This window comes from Cyrtonyx montezumae, unplaced genomic scaffold, assembly GCF_038088225.1.
Source record: "Cyrtonyx montezumae isolate F1298 unplaced genomic scaffold, pur_monq_1.0 scaffold_0, whole genome shotgun sequence".
NCBI classification, from domain to species: Eukaryota; Metazoa; Chordata; class Aves; order Galliformes; family Odontophoridae; genus Cyrtonyx; species Cyrtonyx montezumae.
This window is the reverse complement of record NW_027071824.1, coordinates 9531124-9554122: the sequence shown is the minus strand read 5'-3', so window position 1 is coordinate 9554122 and position 22999 is coordinate 9531124. Positions and strand designations below refer to the sequence as shown.

General features: G+C 39.9%; 1 protein-coding gene across 4 annotated transcripts in view; it reads left to right on the top strand.

Annotated features, from left to right (window-relative positions):
- The window catches only part of TRERF1 (transcriptional regulating factor 1), a 98374-nt gene that overhangs the window by 44775 nt on the left and 30600 nt on the right, over positions 1–22999 (top strand). For all 4 annotated transcript variants that reach the window (XM_065751861.1, XM_065751692.1, XM_065751947.1 and 1 more), the window contains exon 3: positions 21518–21615. The gene's annotated coding sequence lies outside the window, so the exon portion shown is untranslated. The remainder of the gene's footprint in view (positions 1–21517; positions 21616–22999) is intronic.

The window sequence follows — 22999 nt, the reverse complement described above, 5'->3', positions numbered from 1 at the left end:
ATGAAGAACACAGGGTTCATACACTCTAGAATAAGTTGATGAAGAGTATGCATTCCAATATTAATGGCAAAAATATTTTGCTCCCCTTGTAAACACCTTGTATGAGAACACTTGTGAAATTGCAAAGTGATAGTGGCTGACGGAGGCCATTTGTGCCAGGCTTCTTCAGTGTGACGGCCATCTCTTGTGCAGTAAATGCAGTTTTTGTTACAAACATTGCAAAGACAACAGTATCTTTGAGTCAGCTACACTGGATCTAGCATCCCTAGACTGAACCCTCATAGTAAAGCTTCATCTGTCTTCTTGTTCTCAGCTTCCTCTGCTTTACTGTGTAGAAACACCACTTTGGACTTCTGAAGAGGATTAGGAATCCTAGTGGACCAGTTCTGCAACTTATGTTTGTCCTTTGCCTACCAGTCAGGAGGGTCGCACCAGATACTCCAAAATGTTGTTTTTCCTAAGGTAGCAGTTACGTTGAAGCCCTACTAGGGAAATTCTGAACATGTTCTGTTTGATTCTGCACTATGGAATTCTTCTACCCTGCAAATCTTTCTCATACCATTTATTCATTGTCGTGGACTGTATAAACTGTTATCTTTCTCTGAACTTTTGAGGTCTTCATCATAGCTTGTGGCAAAAGATGGTGCAAGTTGAGCAGGGAATGAAAATAAAATAAATAACAACAAAGCACAACCACAGTACCAAACCATCTAAACAAACATACACATTTTCTTTTAGCTGCTGTAAGCATCTTGCCATTTCAAAGATATCCTTGCTTCTGCATGCAGAAAATATATTAGAGCACTGCAATCTTTCCTATACTTCTTCAGTGTTTTGTTTTGGTTTTTTTTGTACATCTCAGGTAATGCATCCATCTCTTGTTAGTGTGATAGCTTCAGACTTCTCAGCTTCTTTCTGTGCAGCAATCTTTTTGTTCCTAATTATTCTTGTCTCTATTTTTTGATTCTTTTATTACATCTGATGGTTCTTCTTGAGATCAAATTATAAGAGCTGAATGCATCATTCTGATGGGAACATGCTACTGATTTGTGCTGCCACACAACAGTGTTGTCAGTATTATCCCTCAGATAATCATGTGAATGTTTTCATCTTTAGAATGGCAAAAGAATATTTCTCAGCTGAATCTTTGCATATCTAGCAGTGATTTTCTTTTATTTGCTGTACACTTGATTCAGATACTGAGTTGCTCTAGAAGTGTTAAACCCAACAAGTGCTTCACTTCTTTCATTTAAATGCACTTTGCTTTTTATTGATATGGACTAGATTTCATTTGCCCCTTGGCCTGGCCTTGTGTGGTTCATCTGGAATTCTTTCTAATCTTTCTAATCTTCCAGTTTTGAACAACTGTAAATAATTTTGTCATCTGTGAGTTTTCAGCTGTTCAGGGTTTTTATTGTGGGGTGGGGTATTGCCTTCTTTCCAGTTTGTGTAAGAATATAAGAAATATTGCTATGCCTGATGCAGAGCTGAGGGTGTCCCTCCCATGATCTCTTTTTGCCTTATTGAAAGCTATTTCTTTTGTTCTTATGTTCTTATGTATTTTCTTTGTCTCTGCTGCTTTCTAATCTACATAAATGCTCTCCCTAATAAAACTCATTTTTCCTAGTAGCCTAAAAGGATTTTGTCAAGTATTGTTTGCAAGTCAAATTCATAGCCTTTTAAAATATGTACTTATGTTGACAAGTCCAGAATACTCATAAGCAGTAAAGAAAAAAGTAGGAATTCTGCCTCTGTTGAAGAAAATTTTGCTTGGGGAATTATATAATGTTGAAAATATTTGAATTACATGCATCAAATCTGTAATTCATGCACCCTCAGGACATTGTTGCCTTTGTTTGCATTGCTCTTTGTTATATCCTAAGCATATCACAGGGTCACAGAACTGTAGAGGTTGGAAGGGACCACTAGAAATCATCCAGTCCAACCTCCTGCCAAAGCAGCCCCCTAGACCAGATTGCATAGGTGGGTGTACAGATGGGCCTTGAATGTCTCCAGGGAAGGAGACTCCACCACCTCTCTGGGCAGCCTGTGCCAGTGCTCCATCACCCTTATCTTGCATAAGTTCTTGCACACATTTGTGCAGAACTTCCTATGCTTCAGTTTGTGGCCGTTTCCCTTTGTCCTATTAACATGCACTGCTGAAAAGAGTCTGGATTATATATAATAATAATGCATCAATAATAATAATCTTCTATTATAATGTTATCATCTTATTTATTGTCAGTCCTTTTTGAATGCAGAGAACTGTTTTTCTACATCTTTCAAACTGTTTCCATTGACTATGTCTTGCTCTGTTATGTGTTTACCTGAAAGGGACTTGTGGCTTAGTTTATCTGGGTGAGTTCTAGCTGGAAGTCCCTCAGCTTTTCCACTCCTACCTGCTACCTTCATCTGAGAAGATGCCATCCATGTCACTTGAAGCCAGGACATCTATATTTAGGCTATTTGTTAAAATAATTTAATCATAGGAGAAATGCCATCTTCTATCCATTTTGCCAGAACTCAACTGAGGGCTGTTATCTTGTTTTCAAGGTTGACTTTGACTCTTCTTGGTCTTAACGTATACACTGTTTTGCTCTTGCATATGGGTGTCCAACCTTTTGTCTTGCCTGGACCACAGTAAGCGAAGAGGAATTGTCTAGGGTCTCATCTACAAAAGTTGCTCCAAAAGTAACACCTCTATTTTATTCCCATGCAAACTACAACCAATACAAAGATCATAGTAACACTACTTCTACTAATAAAACAGATTCTCAACTACAAAACATCACTTTTCAGTGCAGTCACCATCACGAGCTATGCATTTTCACCAGAGATGGAACAGGTGCCTGCATGCTGTGCTCTTAACAATCTGTGCCAGCAGAGGTGACCCACTGTTGCTGTCACCACTTCTGAAATTCACCACACACTGCCTTACTGTGCTCACATGCATATAAACGTTCAGCAGTTGTTAGTGAATGTCAGTAGATGCCATTTTTCCACATGAAGGACTTCAGTGACATGGCTTTGCTCCATACTCACTTCCATGTCAGACACCATTTTGTCACACTCTGCTGCCATTTGTTGCATGGCAACAAAGTGTAATGGAATATTGTTGGGCAGGTTCGGCCTCTACTGCCACACCACCAACATCTGTGTCTGACTTAGTGGTCTGATGTGATAGAATAGGAGGCATTACTTTCGGAGCGGGCCTCATGTATATTATAGCTAATATGTATAGGTAACAAAGCATTTCATTTTTTAACTTTGAGAGCAACAAAACCGTAAAGCTCATGGGATATATGAGCCTGTTTTTGTGACAGTAGCAGGCTAGGCTGGTCTGATGGCAGTGGCTGCAATTCTCAGTGAGCTCTCAAGGTGCTCGTCAGAGTTTTTGGATGAAATTTTTCTGTGCTTATTCCTTGACAGCAGTTGCCCATAAATGTAGGTACTGCCAAAAAGTGGTGACACGAATAATGTGTAGCTGAGGTGAGAAGTATCTCTCTCTGGTAAAGGGAGGGCTTTTGAAAGTCTGGTAAAGAGACATTATCAAATTTTGGATTGTAATTCTATATATTCCATTTGAAAATTCCAAAGAAATGTGCTTATGTCTTGTGAAAATGGAGTTGCAAATAAACAAAACCTGTACTTAACTGTGCAGAATACTGCGTGTTCATCTTTCTCAAGTAAATACTACAAAGGCAAGCAGTAGTGAGAACTCTCCAGCTTCTGCGGTGGTTAGGAGGTGTCTTATTATAGCAGCCTGGTCTGGTTAGAGTAGTGTAGGATGGTAGTATCTGAGGGGATGATTTGAGATCTCTTGAAGAAAACGTTATGTAAAATGTGTGAAAGATTTCTTAGTTTCTTCAGAGTGCGGGAGCTAGGGAACAGCAGCTTTTCTTCTCAAGGCACAATTCCTGACCAAGTGATGTGGCTTTTAGTTAGAGGGTTTTGTTCTTGTAAACTGGTGTTGGTTCTGCCTTGAAACTACTACCGGAAAAGTTGTCTGTAGGAGGTTTTGGTTTTGTTTATTTTTAAGTTTCTTACAGCATTGAAGTATAAAATAACTTAATACTGCTAGGCTTTATTTGTTTTTACTGCAGAAATGGCTTTTTTTTCCCTCTTTTTTTTCCTGTGATACTTTAGAAATCCGCATCATCAAGTACAATTGAATTGGACTTGCATTTGTTTTTTAATTTGTATTGTTGAGTTATCTGCTTATTGGATGCATTAGTTTCATACAGACCATCTAAGATGTCACTGAGGTAAAGTATCCTTGCTGGAAACTTTCCACGTGGACCTAAAAATACTGTTCTGAAATTGAAAATGCTTTTTCCATATTATTTTTTAAGGATTTAAATATTTTTTCCCTGTTCCACTGAAGTGCAGAAAACAGGTTGACTGATAGGCTGACTATCAAATGAAATTTGTACATGTTTTAAATAACTTTTCACATTGAATCTCCAGAGATTTTTCTCCCTGTATCTGCAGAAATGTCAGTGAAATTTATCTTAGTCGAAGTTTTTGCCAGGAAGAAATCTCAAAAATGTGTGCAGTCATTCCCTTCACCCTTTTCTGAGTTCTTCGCCAAGTTGTGCCTCTTTTCCCTTCCCTTGGGTGCCTCTTCCTAGCACTGCTCGTCCAAATGGGTTTAGGCTTGAGATAGACAGACACATCTGCTTTCATCAGCCAGCTGTTACACTGTTGTGTGTGTGGATTTGTGTTTGGAATAAACCTACTTGTTTATCACATCTAATATACAGAGATGGAGAATCTTAGCACTACAGAATATTCTGTGTGAGGGGAGGCTGCTACAGTTAGGAATAACTAGTTCACAAAGTAGGACAAAGCTGTTTTTACAGGAAAACTTGCTCTATTTTGCATCTGTTTCTTTGAGTGACGAGTAAAAAAAAAATCACGATTTTTGCTTTTAATTCTGTGAATTCCTGTAATGTTCATAAAAAATGTGAATAGAATTTACAAGATTATTGCAGGATTATGCAATGGACCCATATCTGTGAACAGTTCAGGAAAAAAGTCACTGTTACTTGTACTGTCACTTAAATATGATATGAAAGAGACGCTTCCCTCCCCTGCTTCCTGCCTCCTTTTATGTTCTTTGCAATATGAATATACTAACATCTATTTGAAAGCTATTTTTGTTACCTAGGCCTTCTCCTTCACATCCACCTCAGAAGCAATGCGTGCATTTCAGCAGCATGTGTTTATTTAATCTAAGCAAAACTCATTTAGATGACCACAAGAGCAGGATCGCTTGTTCACTTGAAAAGATGGTGGCATGTAATTGTTTACCTCACCTGTAAGGTGTTCTGTTTATTTCCAGATCCAGAAGATAATTTCCCAGGAAATAACAGTTTATAATTCATGTAGTGTTTGCATCTATTCTCACTTCAGTCTACCTTGTGCTAGAACAGAAGAAGAAAAGGAAAATCAATATTGGTCCTTGTTCTCCATTGTTTTGAGGGCCCTTGACTTACCCTGAGGCAAATAAACAAAATGGATAGATACAATAGAGTAGAAATACTTGTTGGTTTTTTTTTTGCTGTCCTTCCGCTCCTCACAACTTCTCGTTTTGCATATATATGATGGAACTGTTGTTTTTGGGTGTTAAATAATATACATACTTACATAAGAACAAGCTCTATCCCCTTTTTTGTGGGAGTGGTACTGTGTGCTGGGATTTTTTCCTCCAGACACATGACAGCAGCTTCAAGGGCTGCCGAGATTCTCGCAGAAACTCTCCTTGCCCAGTGGGAAAGGCCAGGCTTGGTGTCCTGCCTTGTGCTGGAGGTGCTGCTTGGCCTTTGCTGCAACGATGGTCTGATAGTGCACACAGCACTTCGGTATGTCCTGAGGTTGTTCTAATTTGGGTGCTTTTAGAGGGTGGCTTGGGGTGGGCGGGCAGCTTTACTTGCCTGGGTGTTTGTGTGTGGGATGTTTGGGGGCTGTTCAGTTGTGTGTGTGGGTTTTGTGCGTTTCGGTGTGAAATAAAATTCCAGAGGTGGCTGTCTCACAGTTCTCCAGTGTAACAACAGAAAAGTGTTGGGCCTTACAGAAGCTTTTGCCTACTCTACGTTCTGTACCATTGCACCTGCCTTATTGCAACCTACTTTCTCATAACCTCTGCAGCAGTGTGTCACTTGTCTTTGTTAGCCATGGGTTATTGTACCTCAGTCTATCTAGAAAAACGAAGGACATCTGGTCCCTGAAAAGCTGATATCAGTTTAAAAAATAAAAAAAGGTTTGAACTTAGTGCAATTTCAGTTTATGGTCTCAACTGCAAAAGGCAGGAGTATTAATAACAGTGGTTATTACACGTTACAATTCTAAGTTTAGGCTTCTGACTTGATCAGCTCATTTCATTAGGCTTCTTTTGCAATCAGTAACGGCAGAGGGGCCCTTCCTCAGGGTAGCTGAGTAGGAATTTAACTTCAGTGCTTTGGGTCACCTCCTTTTCTGGGAACCTTTTTCTTTTCACTGGTTGTGTGGGAAGCCTGGAGGGAGAAGCCAACTGAGCTGGTGGTATCAGTGGCATCCTATATCCCAGGGCTGTCAAGTGGGACGTCTTCAGAGTGAATAATGAAGGCACGAGTCTGAAATACTGGATAAGTAGTTTGCCCAGTGCAGAAAAAAAAACCAAAAAACTTTTACAGCCAACATAATGTCCTTGCTTACGTCTTAAAGCAATATATCCTTGCATTTTTTCTGTAAATGCAGTACACATTTGTGAATTGATCCAAATACAAGGTCAGCTCCTAAATCTGCTCGCTGCTAAGAGCAAAACACAAACTGAAACTACTCAATCAGATGGTGTGCAATAACACACATAACTTACTCCTTTTGGTGAAGTGTTCAGTAGCATGTGAGCATCTGTGTAAACAGATCCCATTTCTGCATCACTAACACCTGTTGATAGGCATTTTCTAGGATATTAGAAACTGTTTCAAAACATTCTGCCAAACAAATGTCTAAATTTGGGATTTGTTTTTTCTTTTAGGCATTTATTTCTTAAGTGAACTGACAAGCCAGCGGATTTGAGATAGTGTGTGTGTTTGATGCAACCTTGTGAATTTCAATAGGTGGAAAATTTGGAATCTGGCATGATTTGAAAAGGTGCTGCTAACAGACAAAGTTTATTTAGTTTCCATTTTAAAAATGAAATGAAAAATTGCTCAACACTCTTTCCCTATGATGTTACATTTCTGAGAAGTAAGCTTGAACAGGGCTAGTAGCTGGCTGATGGGGATTAAGCATGGATGAGTTTACTCTCAAAGCCATCAGGCTGACTCCAGCTGCAAATTTGAGACACCAGCTTCAGGAGTTTTCTTCCTGAAGATGCAAGGCTGGTCCTTGGTGAGCTGCTCTTGTTTTAGGGAGTTACTTCAGCTGCCTTTTGGAGACATTAATTGCTTGTGACTTATTTGTGTATATTGGTTTCTCCCACATTTGTGCTTCTCCACTTATCTTCAACACTCCTCCTGCACACCTCTTGTATCCTGCTCTAGCTGCAAATAGTAAAAAGGGTGCTGAACCTGTTAGGCCTCTTCCTCCATCTGTCTGAGATCATTGAGAGTGAACTTGCTGAGCATGAGAGACAGATTTCTATCTCCAGTGGTGACATCTTGGTTTTGAGGGCAAAAAGGGAGATTTTGTAAATTGCTGTTGAAATGCTAAGTGTCCTGTATGAAAAGTGTTCATACAGTTTTTGGAGAAAAAAAAGTCTTATTTTAGATAGTTCTTTGATGTAAATGTGCTTGTCATAGAATTGTCCTTTTCTATTTTTTTTAAGTCACCTGGTCTTCCTGAATGCATTTAACATGATTGTTATTCATTTGTACTGTTTGTTTCCTGACTAATTATATAAGTTAACAAACCACTCCAGAGTTACCTTTGCTTTTATTTGCTTTAGAAATTGCACCATGAAAAATGTGCTCGTTGGGTTGCCTGCTGCTGAACTGAGAGCTTTAAATGAAGTGGTTACTAATTGAAATGCAGCAGAACCACAGAAGAATTGCAATTAATATGCTGCTTTTTCTTTTTTTAATGTTGCCACATTTTTTTCTAAGGCAAACTAAGTTTTTCTTCCTCCTAGTTACACTTACGTAGAAATAGTCACTTGTTACTGAACAGAGTACTCGAGAGCCCTGTTGGACGTTCATCACCTTTTGTACATCTGCCTATGTTTGAAGCTATTCAAGTTTCTCCACACATTTCTAGGGAGCTGAATGTTGCTAGGAATAATACCAGAGGCTGCCTTAAAAAAAAAATAAAATCTCTCCTTAATTTCAGAATTCACTTATAAACAAGTATGTTTCTAGACAGGAGTAAGGAAAAAGTATTTTGTAAGAAAGCATCCATGTGAGCATCTTGTGATCTGCAGGCAGATGTTACTGTGAACTGATTTGCTGTTTTTGACTGGGAGGGTGGGCACATTTTTCCACTTGTGTTTTAATGGAATACTCCATCTGCTGTCTAGCCAAATCTCTCTCTGAGCATGAAGATTTGTGCCAAATGTAACATTAAATTGAAAGAAAAGAGGTGGTGTGTTTTCTTCAGTTCTCCCTAAATGTTAAAACCCAATGTATCTGAGAGGGTGGGTGAATCCAGATGTCTTTGTGTATCTGCTTCCTTGCTTATTTTAAAACAGCAAATAAATGTAATTCCAGTTAGTTGCTAATTTGGAAACATAGTCAAGTATTCTTTTTATTTGTAAATGACTGTTTTGGTGCTCTTCAATTAACTAATTTGGTATTATCTACTTTACTCAGGGTATTTTAATCGCAGACTACTTAATGTGTTGAATTCTTGTCTCTTGTGATGAATATTACTTTTCCTATTTTTGGTAAGGCAGGAGGTATGCTGGTAAATTTATGTATATTTTTTGTTCCAGTGTTGAGGAGATGCAGTATGCCACCCATTCTTAAGATTCAGAATTCATAATACTCATACACTTTTCTCTAATCATGTAGTTATATAATTTTTAATGTTCTGATTCTGGTTATTGGCGTGCTACTGTTTTGTTCAGATACGACAGTCATGAGTCATTCGGCAAGTTATTTGATTGATATGGATGATGTTTTGTAAGGCGTCATGGGGAGGAATTGAAAGAATGCACTTTTCTTACTCATTCACCAGACTTAGGAATAGGAGATACCATGATCTTTCCATCTACATGCTTATTACAAGTAAAGAGATGCTAACAGCCACATGAGACCAGAACTAGCCATCTATGGTGAGCTTTTAGGCATGGGAGTGGAGTGAAAACACTGAAGTGTGCCAGGGTTTTCCATCTTACTTTAAATCTTAAGAGTTTTGGACTTTCCAAAAGACTTGAACTCACTGGCAATAGACACATTCTGAACTCCAGAGCAAGTTCCTTCTGACCGTAGCCCAATACTTGGGAGACTGTTCGTTTGAGGGCACGGTTAAAATTTCAGTAGAAATGAGTCCAATGTCTTGATAGTGATTTTATTTTTCATTGAGCATCATCATGTTGTTAAAAGCACGTAAGGAGCTCAGAAATAGACATAAAGCCTGGTAGAAGTAGGGAAAATGTTGAGATGGCATGAACTAGAAACCTCTTGCTGACTAGGTGTTCTGTGCTTGGAAGCATCTGAAATATGCTCATATTTGCATGTGTGAAAGACCTACACCTTTGGCAGAGGACCATTGAAATCATGTCCAGAGAGTTAACCTGTCATTTTTCCCCAGGTTAAATGAACTGTATAATCCCCTTGAGAATTAAAATTGTGTTCAACCACAGACTGTAGAGTGAAGCTGCATAGCTGTTAGAGGTGGAGAGGATGAGCAGAGTGCACTTGCTAGTCTTTAGGCTATGAAAAGTGTGGAGAAGTACAAGCATTCTCAAATCTTGCATTTCTCAGTAAATTCATCAGAAGCCTCAAATGGGAGAGATCTAAAGTGTACTCATCTCAGGATTTTATGATTTAAGTAATCCTATGTTTTCTGCAGACAATTGCTAGTAGTGTATGTAGCTTGAAGTTGCAGTTTAGGAATGTTAAGAATGTGGCAAAAAACAGTACTCTTTTGATAACCTTTGGTCTTGTGACAAGGGAGGAAGCCTCATCTCTGAATCTTCTGTAATAAAGACAATTTGACTTTGCAGTTGTTATTCTTTCTGGGTATATCCATCGCTTATTAAAAACAAACATTGCACAATCTGAAATAAAGTTGTTGTTCTGGTGTAATGCTTAGCATTGGAAGGAAAAGAAATGCTTGTATGTCAAGTATTTGGAGGTAACTTTAAATCATATATGCAATACTTTTGTTGTTTGTTGGCCATCCTCATCCTTTTAACTGAAGTGTGGTAATAAGAAGTCTCTGTTGGAAGACGAAGGAGCACTTCTATTAGTGAAGGCTATCTGTACATAGGAGAAAAACTGCTCATGATATTGTAGCCTTCTTCACAAGGTCTTTGCTTGAAGTCTGTGTCAGATGTGACCAGTGTTTGAACGCTTACATTACATTCATGCAGTAAAAGTGAGCTAATGCTCACATTTCCTCATTTAGAAAAATTCTTAAGGGAGGGCTGTTGTGAAATGCCCCAGTGCTGCACTGGGTTCAGTCACCTCATGTCCCATCGACCTTGCTGTTGGTGAGGGTAAATCTTGACTTGCAGATGGAGAGGTGCAGTACTGTGACCGGCCAACTTTTAGAAGAATTCTTTGTGTCTTTTTGTAAACACTGGATTCATTTTCTTACAGCATTACTGAGACTACTTCTAGTGCATTCCTTTCTAGAGCTACAGTGGCTTACATCAATGCTGAAAAACCACTCTAAAGAGAATGTGTTGCAGTATGCACCTATATTGAGGACCGTGCAGCTTGACCAAGAGAATTCATGGTGTTCTCGTAGCATTCAATACAGGTGCTGTGCCACTGACATTACATAAATTGCTCTGAAAGTATTGCCTCCTGTTTATTTTTGTGGAAACTACAACTGGTAAAAAGATCACACTAACACTACTTCATATAACAGATTCTCAACTACAAAACACTACTTTTCAATGCAGTCACCATCACTAGCTATACATTTTCACCAGAGATGAACAAGAGCCTGCATGCTGTGCTCTTAACAATCTGTGTCAGCAGAGGCGACCCACTGTTGCTGTCATCACTGCTGAAACATGCTAACTGTGCCTCACCATGCTCACATCTACTGTTTTATCTCCATAAACATTTAGCAGTTGTCAGTGAATGTCAGTAGATGCTATTTTTCCACATGAAGGAGTTCAGTGACATGGCTTTGCTCCATACTCACTTCCATGTCAGATGCCATTTTGTCACACTGCCCCTCTGCTGCCATCTGTTGAGCGGTAACTAAGTGTAATGGAATATTGTTGGGCAGGTTCAGCCTCTACTGCCATACCACCAACATCTGTGTCTGACTTAGTGGTCTGATGTGATAGAATAGGAGGCATTACTTTCGGAGGAGCCTTCCTTAGTGCAGGGGATCGAAGGCACAACTTTTCACCTCTTTGAGATCTTCAGGCCACAGCGTGGCAATGCCAGTCCTCTCCCAGCAATGTGCCACCATGCACTCAGTGAGAATAAGTTCTCACTGTGAGGCTCTTGGACACTTGTGCCTCTGCATGCCTGCACCCACAAACGTCTCTCTTGTCTTCGGGGAGATTGTTAGCTGCTACCTGTGGCAAAGAGATGCTGAAGTGCTGACTGCTCAGGCTTGGTTGGTATTGTGAGAACTGCTTTTACTTCTGGCTTGCTCAGCATGTTTATGAAGTTTCTCACCTTTCTTTTCTGTTGCAATTGTTTCTGTCTCCTGTTTTAATTGTGGTTTTTAAATCAACCTAGAACGTGTCCTCCCTCATCGCTCCAGCCCAAGTTTTATCTTTGCTGGTATTTGTGGTAATGAGGGCTGTTAAAAATGGCATTATCTGTTGCATACTTCAGTCATGAAGAAGTCTGCATTCAAAACTAAAAATACCTGAGGTTCGTGGCATTTCGTCTCCATCCTTTGGTCACAGTGCCTGTAGCTACTGTTTCCTGGACAGTTCCCAAGGATGTGTGTAGTGAGAGGTTAGCATCCACCCTACTCCAGGTCATAAATTACTTTTCTAGTCAGATCTCTTGGTCAGATACTCCAGAGAGGCTTGAGGCTGCTGTTAGAGAAAAGTGAGCAGAAGGGAAACCACGAGTGTGTCAACACCACCATTTTCTTTCCAGAATCCTGTGATAAATCAGATAACAGTCTTCTGAGAATTGCTTGCTTACTAATTATTGAAAAAGCATTACCTTTTTTGTGTCCTTAATTAGCATTACAGCTTGCATCTAGGCCTTGATGGTAAGTGGGCCTTGTATCCCAGAGGTTCAGTTAAGTGATGAAAAACTGAAGTCTCTATCACTTACTTTTATCCTCCATAAAAAAAAACAACAAACCAAAACTGTGCTGATATCTAAGTAGAGATGATGTCAGAAATGTTGTGTTCTAAAGATGATAGTTGCTTTTTTTCCCCCCCGTTTCCTCATCAGATGGCTTACAGTACATGTAAACAATGCAGTAAATAAATACTCTGATGCTGAGATAACCATGGAAAATCTTTTTATTCTTTTCTAAATCAGAGTATAAAACGTATTTTCTGCAAACTGGTAGGAAAATTACAGGGTAAGTCTTTAAAAGCACAATCTAACCAGCTTGGATTTCCAGATAGCACACTGTGAATCCACAAAAAACTAAACAAAAAACCCCAAAACAATTGATGATAAATGTTGTTGTAAAAATAATGTTTATCAGTTTGAGAGAAACTTTTTCAGAGAGCTCAGAATGAAGGCAAGCTCAATAAAGAGGTACTGGGGTGACCAGTACTGCTTCATGAACACTTCCATCTGCTTTCCTGACTTTGGAGTAAGAGATTCAGCTTGATACATGAGCATCTGAATAATGCAGGGTTTGAATACAAGACTTATCTGACCAGTATTGATGCTAAGCATGTAACCTAATTTATTGAAAGTGACAGGAGCTTGTTCTGATGTTGTTGGAGATCTTTTGCAGACTGTTTATAGAGGAAATTCAGAGAGCTGTCTCTAGATGATAGCAGATGGGCAATTCATCAGATTATAGCAGAGATCTGATGGCTTGAGAAAGAAACTGGGGAGCAGTGTGAAAGGCTATTCCAGAGAGGAACCTGATGGGTTCAAGTAAACAGGATCTTAGAATATGTCGTCTGAAACCTTATAGCAAACAAAACTTTTGAGAGGTTCAGCTGGCGTAGATCCGCTTGCTTAGAGGGTGATTATGTATAATTCCTGCTGGAATCGGGTCGCTGTGACCTCAGGCAGAAGTGGGGCTTGAAAGGAGTGCTGATCCTTGGCTCCCTGTCGTGAGCCCCCTGCTCCTCACCTCTGTGCAAACTAGTGTGCCAGGGCACTGGATGGGCAGAGGGGAACTATGAGCAGAGCCTTTTGCTTCTTGAACTGTGACAGTTAGCCAAGTGTTCTGCAGTACTGCTAAAAATGGTGTGCAATGGTCGGGCATATACTATTTTCCCTTAGAAGTTTGTTTCTTGATAACATGCCAGGAATTCTGCAAGATGACTTGATCACCTGTTATGTAAGGTAGAGCCATAGGTGACAGGTAAGTTTATTATTATCACTGTCTTGTTTCCTGCTTAATTTGTTTCTGGAAGAGGATCCAATGGTGTTTGACTGTGCCTTCTATCAAGGTTTCCTCCCTGCTGCTTGTTAAGTGCTCTGTGGAAACTGCATCCTATTGTTCTGCCAAGAAACTAGTTGGCAGTTCTGACAGAAACAAAAATTTTAACCACTTATTTATCCTAAAAGCCCTTTCCTAAGGGTGCTCTTCTGTTCTCCCCTGCTCTCCCCCTCGATTGTCCACTAAGTTAGAAGATTAAAAAACCAAATTAAAAACTAAAACAAACCAACCACAAAGACAGTGGCCAAAATAATTCGCTATAGCCTACGTGGGAAAGAAGAAATTACCCTCATCTGTTTCTCTGCTTCTGTTTCCCTCAGGTGAGCGTTAAGCAGGATGAGCTTGCTCCTTGCGGAGTGATGTATGTTTGTTTGTTTTTTCACTTCAGCACTGGTCAAGTATTCTTGTAGGGTGTCCTTTGTGATGTGTCACATCACAAAATTGAAGAGAGAGTGTGCTGCTGGACCTGCGGTTAATGTGGGAAGTACCTTGAAAGCTAAGTTAGAAGGAATGGGAACGGGCATACTGCAAATGTTAGGCGGTCAGACAAATTGTACGAGTCCATGGGCAAAACTTCAGAGGCTGTGTGTCTGTGTCAATAGGATTATCAGGCAAAATGTTGATAGCTGACCTAGGAGACATTTGGGAAGTGTTGGTTTTTGCAACTATAAAATGCAAAATCTGAATTTCTTACCAAAATGAGTCATTATATTTTGCTTGCTTGGCCATTCTCCCTTGCCTGCAAGCTGAAGGCACCATGGTATGAGAAAGCATAATTCTTTTGCTTTTTTTGTGTGTGCTATTTCTGCTTACATGGAATAGTTGTGGAGGAACGTGAGGATCAGCAAATAACACCTTCTGCACAGAAAAGCCTATACAAGGAAAGAAAGAGATTTGTATAGTGATAGCCAAGGGCTTTGAATATAGTGAATAAAAAGATGCTCAGTGGAGCTAATACTTGGGGGGAATAAATTCATCACGCAAAGTTGAGAAAGCTTCTATGCGTCAGTGTTCCTCTGAAAATGGTAAAAGTAATTCTAAAAGTTGAATGGCATGGCATTTAATTATGTAAGGAACCAAAGGGGCTAAAAAATAATAACTTGGTATATCAGAAAGCAATTTAAAATGTAAGCTAGGGAAAATGGAATATTTCTGTCACAATAAGACAAATTCCACCACTAGCTGCATTGATTTAGTGCCTAAAATTTTGTTCCAAACTGATCAGTAACTGTAGACGAAAAAAAGCAGACTTCTGTTCACTCAACCTCCCAATCCAACCCATTCCACTTCTCAGCAGGAGTAGCAAGGAAGATTTGGATAAATACACAAACAGGACTTAGGAATTTAATTAGCTCTGTTGGTTGTTCAATCTCCAGTTGTCTGATTTAATTGTCCCTTTCAAAGGGATCATTTGAAGCAGAGCTCCATATGCGATGTGAATGTCAGTAAACTAAGCTTGTTAGTGTACAGTACAAAGGCCAAAGCTGAATTCTTGTGGGTATTCACAGCCTTTAATAAATAGTGCGATGGCTGAGGAGAAATCGTTCTTTACGCCCACTCACCCTGAAGATGTTTCCCTTCAATTCAAAAATGAATATTCAGTTAAAAAGTTATTTTACATCTTGTCTTTCAAAATATTCTTGGCGCTGCATAGAATTCTGCCTGCAAAGGGGTGGGTTTTTTTTTTCCCCTCCTTCCACTTTCTGCATGGAAGATCTGGAACCGAGCAGTAGCTGTTTAGAATTTTAGGTTTGTCTGCTTATTTGTTGTTTGTTGTGGGGGTTTTTTTTGACCCGATAGTGCGGTTTCCTCAGCTGTGGAGTCCCCACTCTGTCTTCTGAGGGCAGAGCTGGCATATTGGCATGGTGTGATAGCTCCAAGCCTTAGGCTGTCGAGCTCTTGACTCTGTCAAAGTGAAACAATTAGGGTTAAAGCTTGTTAAGGGGAGTGCCTGCTTGAAGAATTTTTGAGTGACTGGGGAATTTCATTTAGGAGAGTGGTTGTTTTCCAGTAATTTTGCTGAGGGAAAGTGTTGTTTGAGGGTTTTTCAGAGAAGTAGGGTTGTTTACAGCCATCGTTCTTGGTGATGATTTGTTTGAACGGTTTCAGTCGCCTCACTGTTTAAAGTAAAGAACTGAAATTTTGCAAGAGGGTAGGCTTAGGGTATTAAGAATAACGGAGAGAAGAGCTGACAGCAATGTGTTGTGGGAGAACTCCTTGTACTGAGTGAATTGATGATAAAATGCCAGAGGAAATTGCTTGTAGATAAATGAAAGTAATGCATGTGGGAAGAAAGAGGGGGGTCACAACTCCGTGTATGCTGAAACAAATTCTGCACCAGATGTTGCTGTTCTGGAAAGAGGTTTTGTAGTTACAAAAATTCTGTAAAAATGGCAGTGTAATTATTGGTAAAATGAGTGTCAAGATTCATTAGTGGAGGAGTAGAAAACAAAACAGGAAGCATCAATGAGCCACTGTGTAAATGTGTGACGTTCACCTGTCTTGGGTACTGTGTGCAGTACCCTCTCATCTCCCCTAAACCACAAAATGTTGTGAAGAAGGAGAATTTAAAGTGCAGAGGCACAAAAAGCTACTAGCAGACCTTCAGTCTGGGAGGTGTTCATCATGACACCCTCACAAAAATCACAAATGTCATGAAGAAGGGAATAGGGTATACTGGGTGAAATAGAAGAGAGCAGTGGTTGCTGCGCAGCTCTTGGACTGTGATACTGTGGTGGGAGTCCATGGTTACTGGTTGTCAGCGCGGGTCCCAAACCTAAGGGACAGGTTCGTGGACAGTTAAATTAAAACAGATGCCACTTCTGACTGCAGAAGCTGCAGGGTCATTGTTGTCTGGGAGAGAATATTCTTTTAAATGTTTATTCAAGATATTGCTGTGTGTTTTCCTTGTTTTTACTCTCCATCTCTTACAGTCTGATGCTGACTGCTTTTGGAAATAGATTTTGATTGTTGGTGGTTTTCTTGGTCTTTACCTTACCAGTAAGATGACTCTTGGATTCCTTCTCAGCTTTTCTGAGCTTTTGTGAGTTTTCAGCCTCTTGGCAACCTTGTCAAAAAATTTTGTGTCATGTCAGATTTGCAAAATCTAGTTCTACTTCTCAATTTCATAGACATCCTGCATGCAGTGAATATCTTCCATACCTCCATGTTCTGTGAAGCTGAACTTCAGTACTCACATAATGGACATACCGTCCAGTGGAGGGGAGGCCTTCCCTTGCTTGTGCCTGCAGCTGGGCCCGGATACTAGCCAAATTCCATTTGGAAATGGGGGGTGTGTTTTATAGATCTGAGGGAAGCTGGGCAAGAAGAGATGAGAAAAGGTGAAGGAGGGCAAACTGTCTGGGTACCGGAGCAATGAAGCATGATGTGGAAGAGAAGAAGAATGTGGATCTTGGAAGTGGAATCACTTTTGGAGAAAGGACTGGGTTAGGGAATTAAGAAAAGGGAAAGGAAGGAAGCAGCTGAGTGCTGGAGTTGTAGAAATAGGCAGGGAAGGCTCTGACTACTGAAACACATTTCAAAGGTGGGAATGGAAAAAGGAGTGTCAGAATCTGAGATTCTGCTGTCAGCAAATGCCTGTCAAACTCAGATAAGCGTCGTGCCAGCGCTTCTTCCCCCAGCAGATGACAGCCTATTACTGGTATAATTTTACTTTGTTCACCTTGACTGGTCTGCATTGAGGCTATGTTGCAGGCTGAAAAACTGTTCTAACTTTTAGACAATTCTGCAAAGGAATATCTTTTTTAAGTGTCAACACATAGGTAAGAAGATATTAAGCTACATTTTGGCATTAAATACCAGAATAAGAATATGCTTTTATAACTTCTTTTTAGCCTTGTTTTACCAAAATGAACTTTATGAGGAATCTATAAACTGCTTTTTTTTTTCTCCTTACAACATTCGTATGCAGCTTTACGTATGCTGGATATGCTGTGAAGACTATAGAACCATTAGACTCCGTTTGAAAAAGACTGCTGGATCTCAAGTTTGTTTGCTGCATGAAAAATGCAAGGAACTGTAGCAGAGAGTAGTCTCCAGACAAGCTGAACTTTGCCCAAGGGAACTGATTTGTCTTCTGGCCAGTGTGGCAGAGCAGCTACATGATGTGTCTGTCAATCAAAGTGGGCATCTCCCTTGTAGGCATCAGCAATGTCCATGGTGGTCTGCTTGCAGGTTTCACCTTAGTCACCCATTTGCTTGTGTGGCTGGCAGGCATCTAACCAGTAGCTGGAGTTAAGACTGCTTTAAACATGATCCAATATTGTACAGTACCCTTTGTTTGACATGCCTGATCCTGCACGTGAAAAGCTGATTTTGGAATTCATAATCTGTCTGTGCTGTAGCATCTAATCTGTAAGATCTGCTATTTGTCTAAGAGACTAACTGTGGAAATCAATGGAACAGGAGAAGAGAAATTATAAGTTATTCCAGTGTACTCTGAGGGTGCTCTGATGGTATGTGGAGAATCTGAGTTAACAACTCGTGCACTTCAGTTGAGTTCCTAATGTCAATTGATATAAAAGTCCATCACATTCAAGTAAATAACACTATTCTAAATGTTGTGTGTCCAGTGTTGTTAGTCATTTTACTTTGACAGAAGATATGAGTATCCTCATCGTTGATCTGTCTAGCTTTTCTGTGTCAAAACTGCTGGGCAATCGCAGGTCTAGCGTTGCTTTTGGAAACACGTAGGCCAAACTATACCAACTCAAATAACGTAAGGTGTACTTGCATGGCTTCCTCAGTGCCCCTGCTCATGGTGGTGGGAGGGCATCGCAACTTCATCTTCCAGAGAAAGCTTCATCTTGTCCCAGCCTGCTGCTGGACATCAAAGCAACAGCAGAAGTTCATTCAGGAGGGGGTCAATGTCTTTGAGCACGGTGTGGTCACAATGAAGACTGCAGCTGAGAGGAGTAGGCATGTTGCAGCAAAAATGCTGATCCTGAGCTGCTACTGCAGGGTAATGTCTAAGTGGTGGAACCGGTGCCAGCATTTGTGCTATCCTTTATAGAGAACCTGTGTGTCTTTTGCTTCTCCTTAAGTCTGTTCTCTGAAGGCTTTTGCACTCTATCCTTTGTTTAGATGTCTTCCTGTGACATCTAATATATAGTAACTTTAATTTATAGTAACTTGCAGGTAGGTGGAAGCTTTGCATTTCTGAAGCTTAACATAGCTGGTCTGTGTGCAGCTCCCAGTCCCTTGGTATTTTGCCTAGAGTTTACTGACTGCTTCCATTTTATTCCTGGAAAAATAACTAGTTTAGCTTTAAAGCGTAAAGCTTTGCTGATCAATATGGTATAAACGTAGTCAAGTTCAAGAAATTGCCTTCATTACTATCTTGAGATGAGAAATTGATTTAGTTGCATTCTCTTCGTACTAATTCACTCGTGCTTTACATTCCCATAAAAGGTATTATGTGCTCCTTATTTTCCAGCAGTGTCATCAATCCTAATGAAGAGAGAAGAAGAATTTATATTGTGTGTATGGGATAGCTGATCTCTGACTTAGCTCTTAATTTGTAAATGTTGCTGAAGACATTGCTTTCCTTCTCCTTACTGTGCTTAGGTTCCATCTGGAATCTAGGGGTTGGGATAGGAACAAAAAACAAAGAACATGATAGAGGAGTATTAATTCATACTGGTTTTGGATCCAAACTTAAAAAATGAGATGCTGATGAAAATTTAATGAAAGCTATTTTCAAGGAATTGAAACATTATTTCTGAATTTTCCGTACTTTCGTACTGTTTGGTTTTATTCTGCATTAATTACATTGGGACTATTTTCAGTGTTATCAGTCATTAGTTTGCTACCCCTGGCTCTGAGATGCCCAAAATTTTGTTCTTTACCTGTGGTATTATGCAGAACAGCTCTGCGTGTGCCTGCTAATTTCCATACAACTGCATGTGGCTATTACTGTATCTCTGCTGGTGGAGGTGAATGACTCAGCAGCATTAATGAACATAATGAAACAAATGAGCAAAAAAGGTGATGTAGAGAAAAAGCAGCAAAAAGAAATACAAAACGAAGTAAGGATTTTCTTGGGCGTTGCTGTTGTTGTCAGTTGGGCTGGCCTCTCTTGGAAGCTGCCTGGGATGGTCTGTCTGCAGAATGCTTTGACATTTTTAGATGGATAAACTAAAAAGTAAGTAAAACTATGTACTGTGACTGTGGTCGATGCTCATGATATAGCGGTTATTTTTTAATGAAGTTTAAACAGATCTTGGCAAGTTCTAAACAACTGTGTTGAGCAGCTTTTGATGCTACCAGAGTTAACCATGGGTTTTCCGCATGCTTCTGAATATTTCCTATTCCAAATGTAAGCAATGGCAGTCAGTCATCGGGATGTTTCAAGGTGCACATCTAAAGATATTAAATACCGGTATAAAAACCAGATGGATAAAGTGGTAAATCTCTTATTTCAACATATTTATTAAAGAAGTTATCGTTAAGGTAGGATATACTGAGAAGAGCCTCTTAGCAGAGACAGCTGAAGAGTAATTTCAGCAGGTGGATCAGATGTGGGGATGACAAACTGCCAGTGGGTGAGAGGAGGGAAATACCTATCAAGCTGCCTGGTGTTACCTGTGTCCTCCTGCGTGCCATTTATTATACAGTTGCCCCTTATGGATGCAGCAGCTTTCCAAAATCTGCTAGCAGGGCCTGATGCGAATGGAAAGCTTTCCATTGACATCAGCGAGCTGAGAACCCTAACTCCAGCTTCCATGCTTATCAATCCTTATAAATATCAAAAGGGCAGATGTCAAGTACAGGGGGCTGGCCTCTTTCTGGTGGTGCCCAGAATCAGGTCAGTGGGCAACAGGCAGAAACTCGAACTTGGGGTGTTCTGTCCAAACATGAGAAAGAATGTCTTGATAGAGCACTGGAATGAGCTGCTGAGAGAGGGTGCTGAGTCTGCTTCTCTGGAGATACTCATAACTCGCCTGAATGCTTTCCTGTGTAAACTATTCTAGGCAACCTACTTTAGCTGGGGGTTGGCCTGGTTGATCTCCAGAGGTCCCTTCCAACCCCTACGGTTCTGTGGTTCTGTGATTCATTCATGGCCTTCTCTAAAAGCTGTCTTGGCAGCAGCACCAGCAAAACAAATGCGTTGCTTTTATTTAAATAATTTAAGATGCTTTGTTGAGGTATCTCTTTTAAATTTGTTGACAACCTGATTGTATCTCCTGTGCATCTTTGACTTTCATTAATCCCTCCCTTCCTGAATGCTACACCTTGTTTAAATCATGCTTATCATCTGGGCTGCAAACTGTGGGACAGCAAGGTCTCCTCTTGGTGAGAGCATCCAGCCTGCCTTTGGGTTCTGTCAGAGAAGTGTCAGATGCTTTGAAATCTTTATGGTCCCTCTGAAACAGGCACAGACTTGTTTTATTTTTTGAGTCAACTTAACCTATTCTGCATTTTGCAGTTGGTGCTAAGGTGAGTAAGAAGAAAAGATAAATTTATTCGTATTACTTTGTAATTTGAAGAACCATGAACGTATTGGTCCCAGAGATTTGACAACAAAGCAGTCTATCACTATCAATATGGAAAAGAGGTTCCTTGCTGTTTTTTAATGGAGTTGCTTTGTTGATATATGTCCTCTGCAATGCTGAGTTGAACAGAATAGCACGGATACCATAATGAAAAGAAGTTAATATTTTATTGTATTACAGTAGGATACTCATTCTTGCAAGCACTCTGATTGTTTGGAGTGAGTTGGTGATACTTTATAAGGTAATAATTCAGGGAAAAAAAATAGCTTTCCGTTCTTTTGCTTTATGTTTAGAAACATCACTTTGAGATCACAGAATGAGAACGGCATGAAATGTTATGGCGACGACAGCACGGCAAGATACAACAGTCTCACAAGTAATCAAAAATCAGGTAATGTTGAAACCTTATTTGTCCATTTTCTATGAGACTGGGTTGTTTAATGAGGCTTGGTGTATGGTTCTGAGTCTCTGTAGTCTTACTGATGGACTTCTCAGATAAGGCTAGCTGTATGTTGACTGTGTCCTCTAAGGCATGACATTTTATGTACTCCAGTTCGTATCGCACAGGAGATCCCCATGCATTTATATGTTTCCTAAAGGCCTAAATTGCCTGCACCATGTCTCATACGAACAAAATGGACATTACCATATTAAAAGAAAAGAAGCTCTGGTGCTTAGTTCTGCATGGCCATTCAGTTCTTTGTGGCCCCATAGCTAGGTGTCAATATAATTTAGAAGGGTTGAGTTTTCAGAGGATCCATCAGCAGGATTTTGGAAACCTTGGCCCCCTTTGAGAGAGGCAGTGGCTCAAAATAGCTGCTACCCCCCTACAGAAAGCTTATCTTTATGCTATTCCACAAATGATACTTCTACCTGCTTTTTTATTTTTTTATAATTATTTGTTTTGTTTTGTTTTCTAGTTGTTTATCTGTCTCAGGATGTTTCCTTTTTGCCTCTTTTTGCAATTCACCACATATGTTCACTGACTGTTTCACAGCATTCACAGTTACAGAAAAGTTGATCACTTTACAAGCTTTAGAGTATAAACACTGAAGAGGTCAGGAAGAAACTGGTCAAGTGTAGCATAAGAGTGCTCACCTTATGCTAAAATAGTGTCTCAACTGCTATGGCCACAATGATAGCTGATGGATTTATGTTTGAGTGGAAAGGCATAAAATGTCCTCCTTCTTTCCTAGTTCAGCACTAGTGAGCAGAGATTTTAATCTGTGGTAGTGGGCAAATCTAACCTGTCTATCCTTATAAACTTCATGCTGGGGTCTTGCCAGGTCTGCAGAGCTAGTTTTGCTGAGGAAAAACAAGTCACACAGCTCAATAATACCAGCAAACTAGAGTATGAACTTGAGGGCAGTAGGGATAACAGGACATGTTCATCTTCCCAGAAGCATGTGGAAGTTTTGCCCTTGATGTAGCAGCAGAAGCTGTCACTGTTTCTTCATATAAGCAGTCAGTAAACCTGGATTCGGTGAAGACATTTCAAATGAAGTTTCATTGACAACTTCTGCCTTGATCAAATATGCAATAATGTATTGATGAATATTAAAAATCTGTTTTTGTCAGAGCTGATCAGCCTCTTTGATAAAGCCTGTCTTCTGTAAGCTTCTTAATCACTTAATCTTGGGATACGTAATTCCAGTGCCTTTCTGGCCCCAATCAAGGTTTTTGTTTTGATTTTTCATCAGTATTGTGAGATGATCACACCATTTTATATCTGTCATTTTTATGAAATAATGTGCTACCTGCTTCAGTCACAGTTC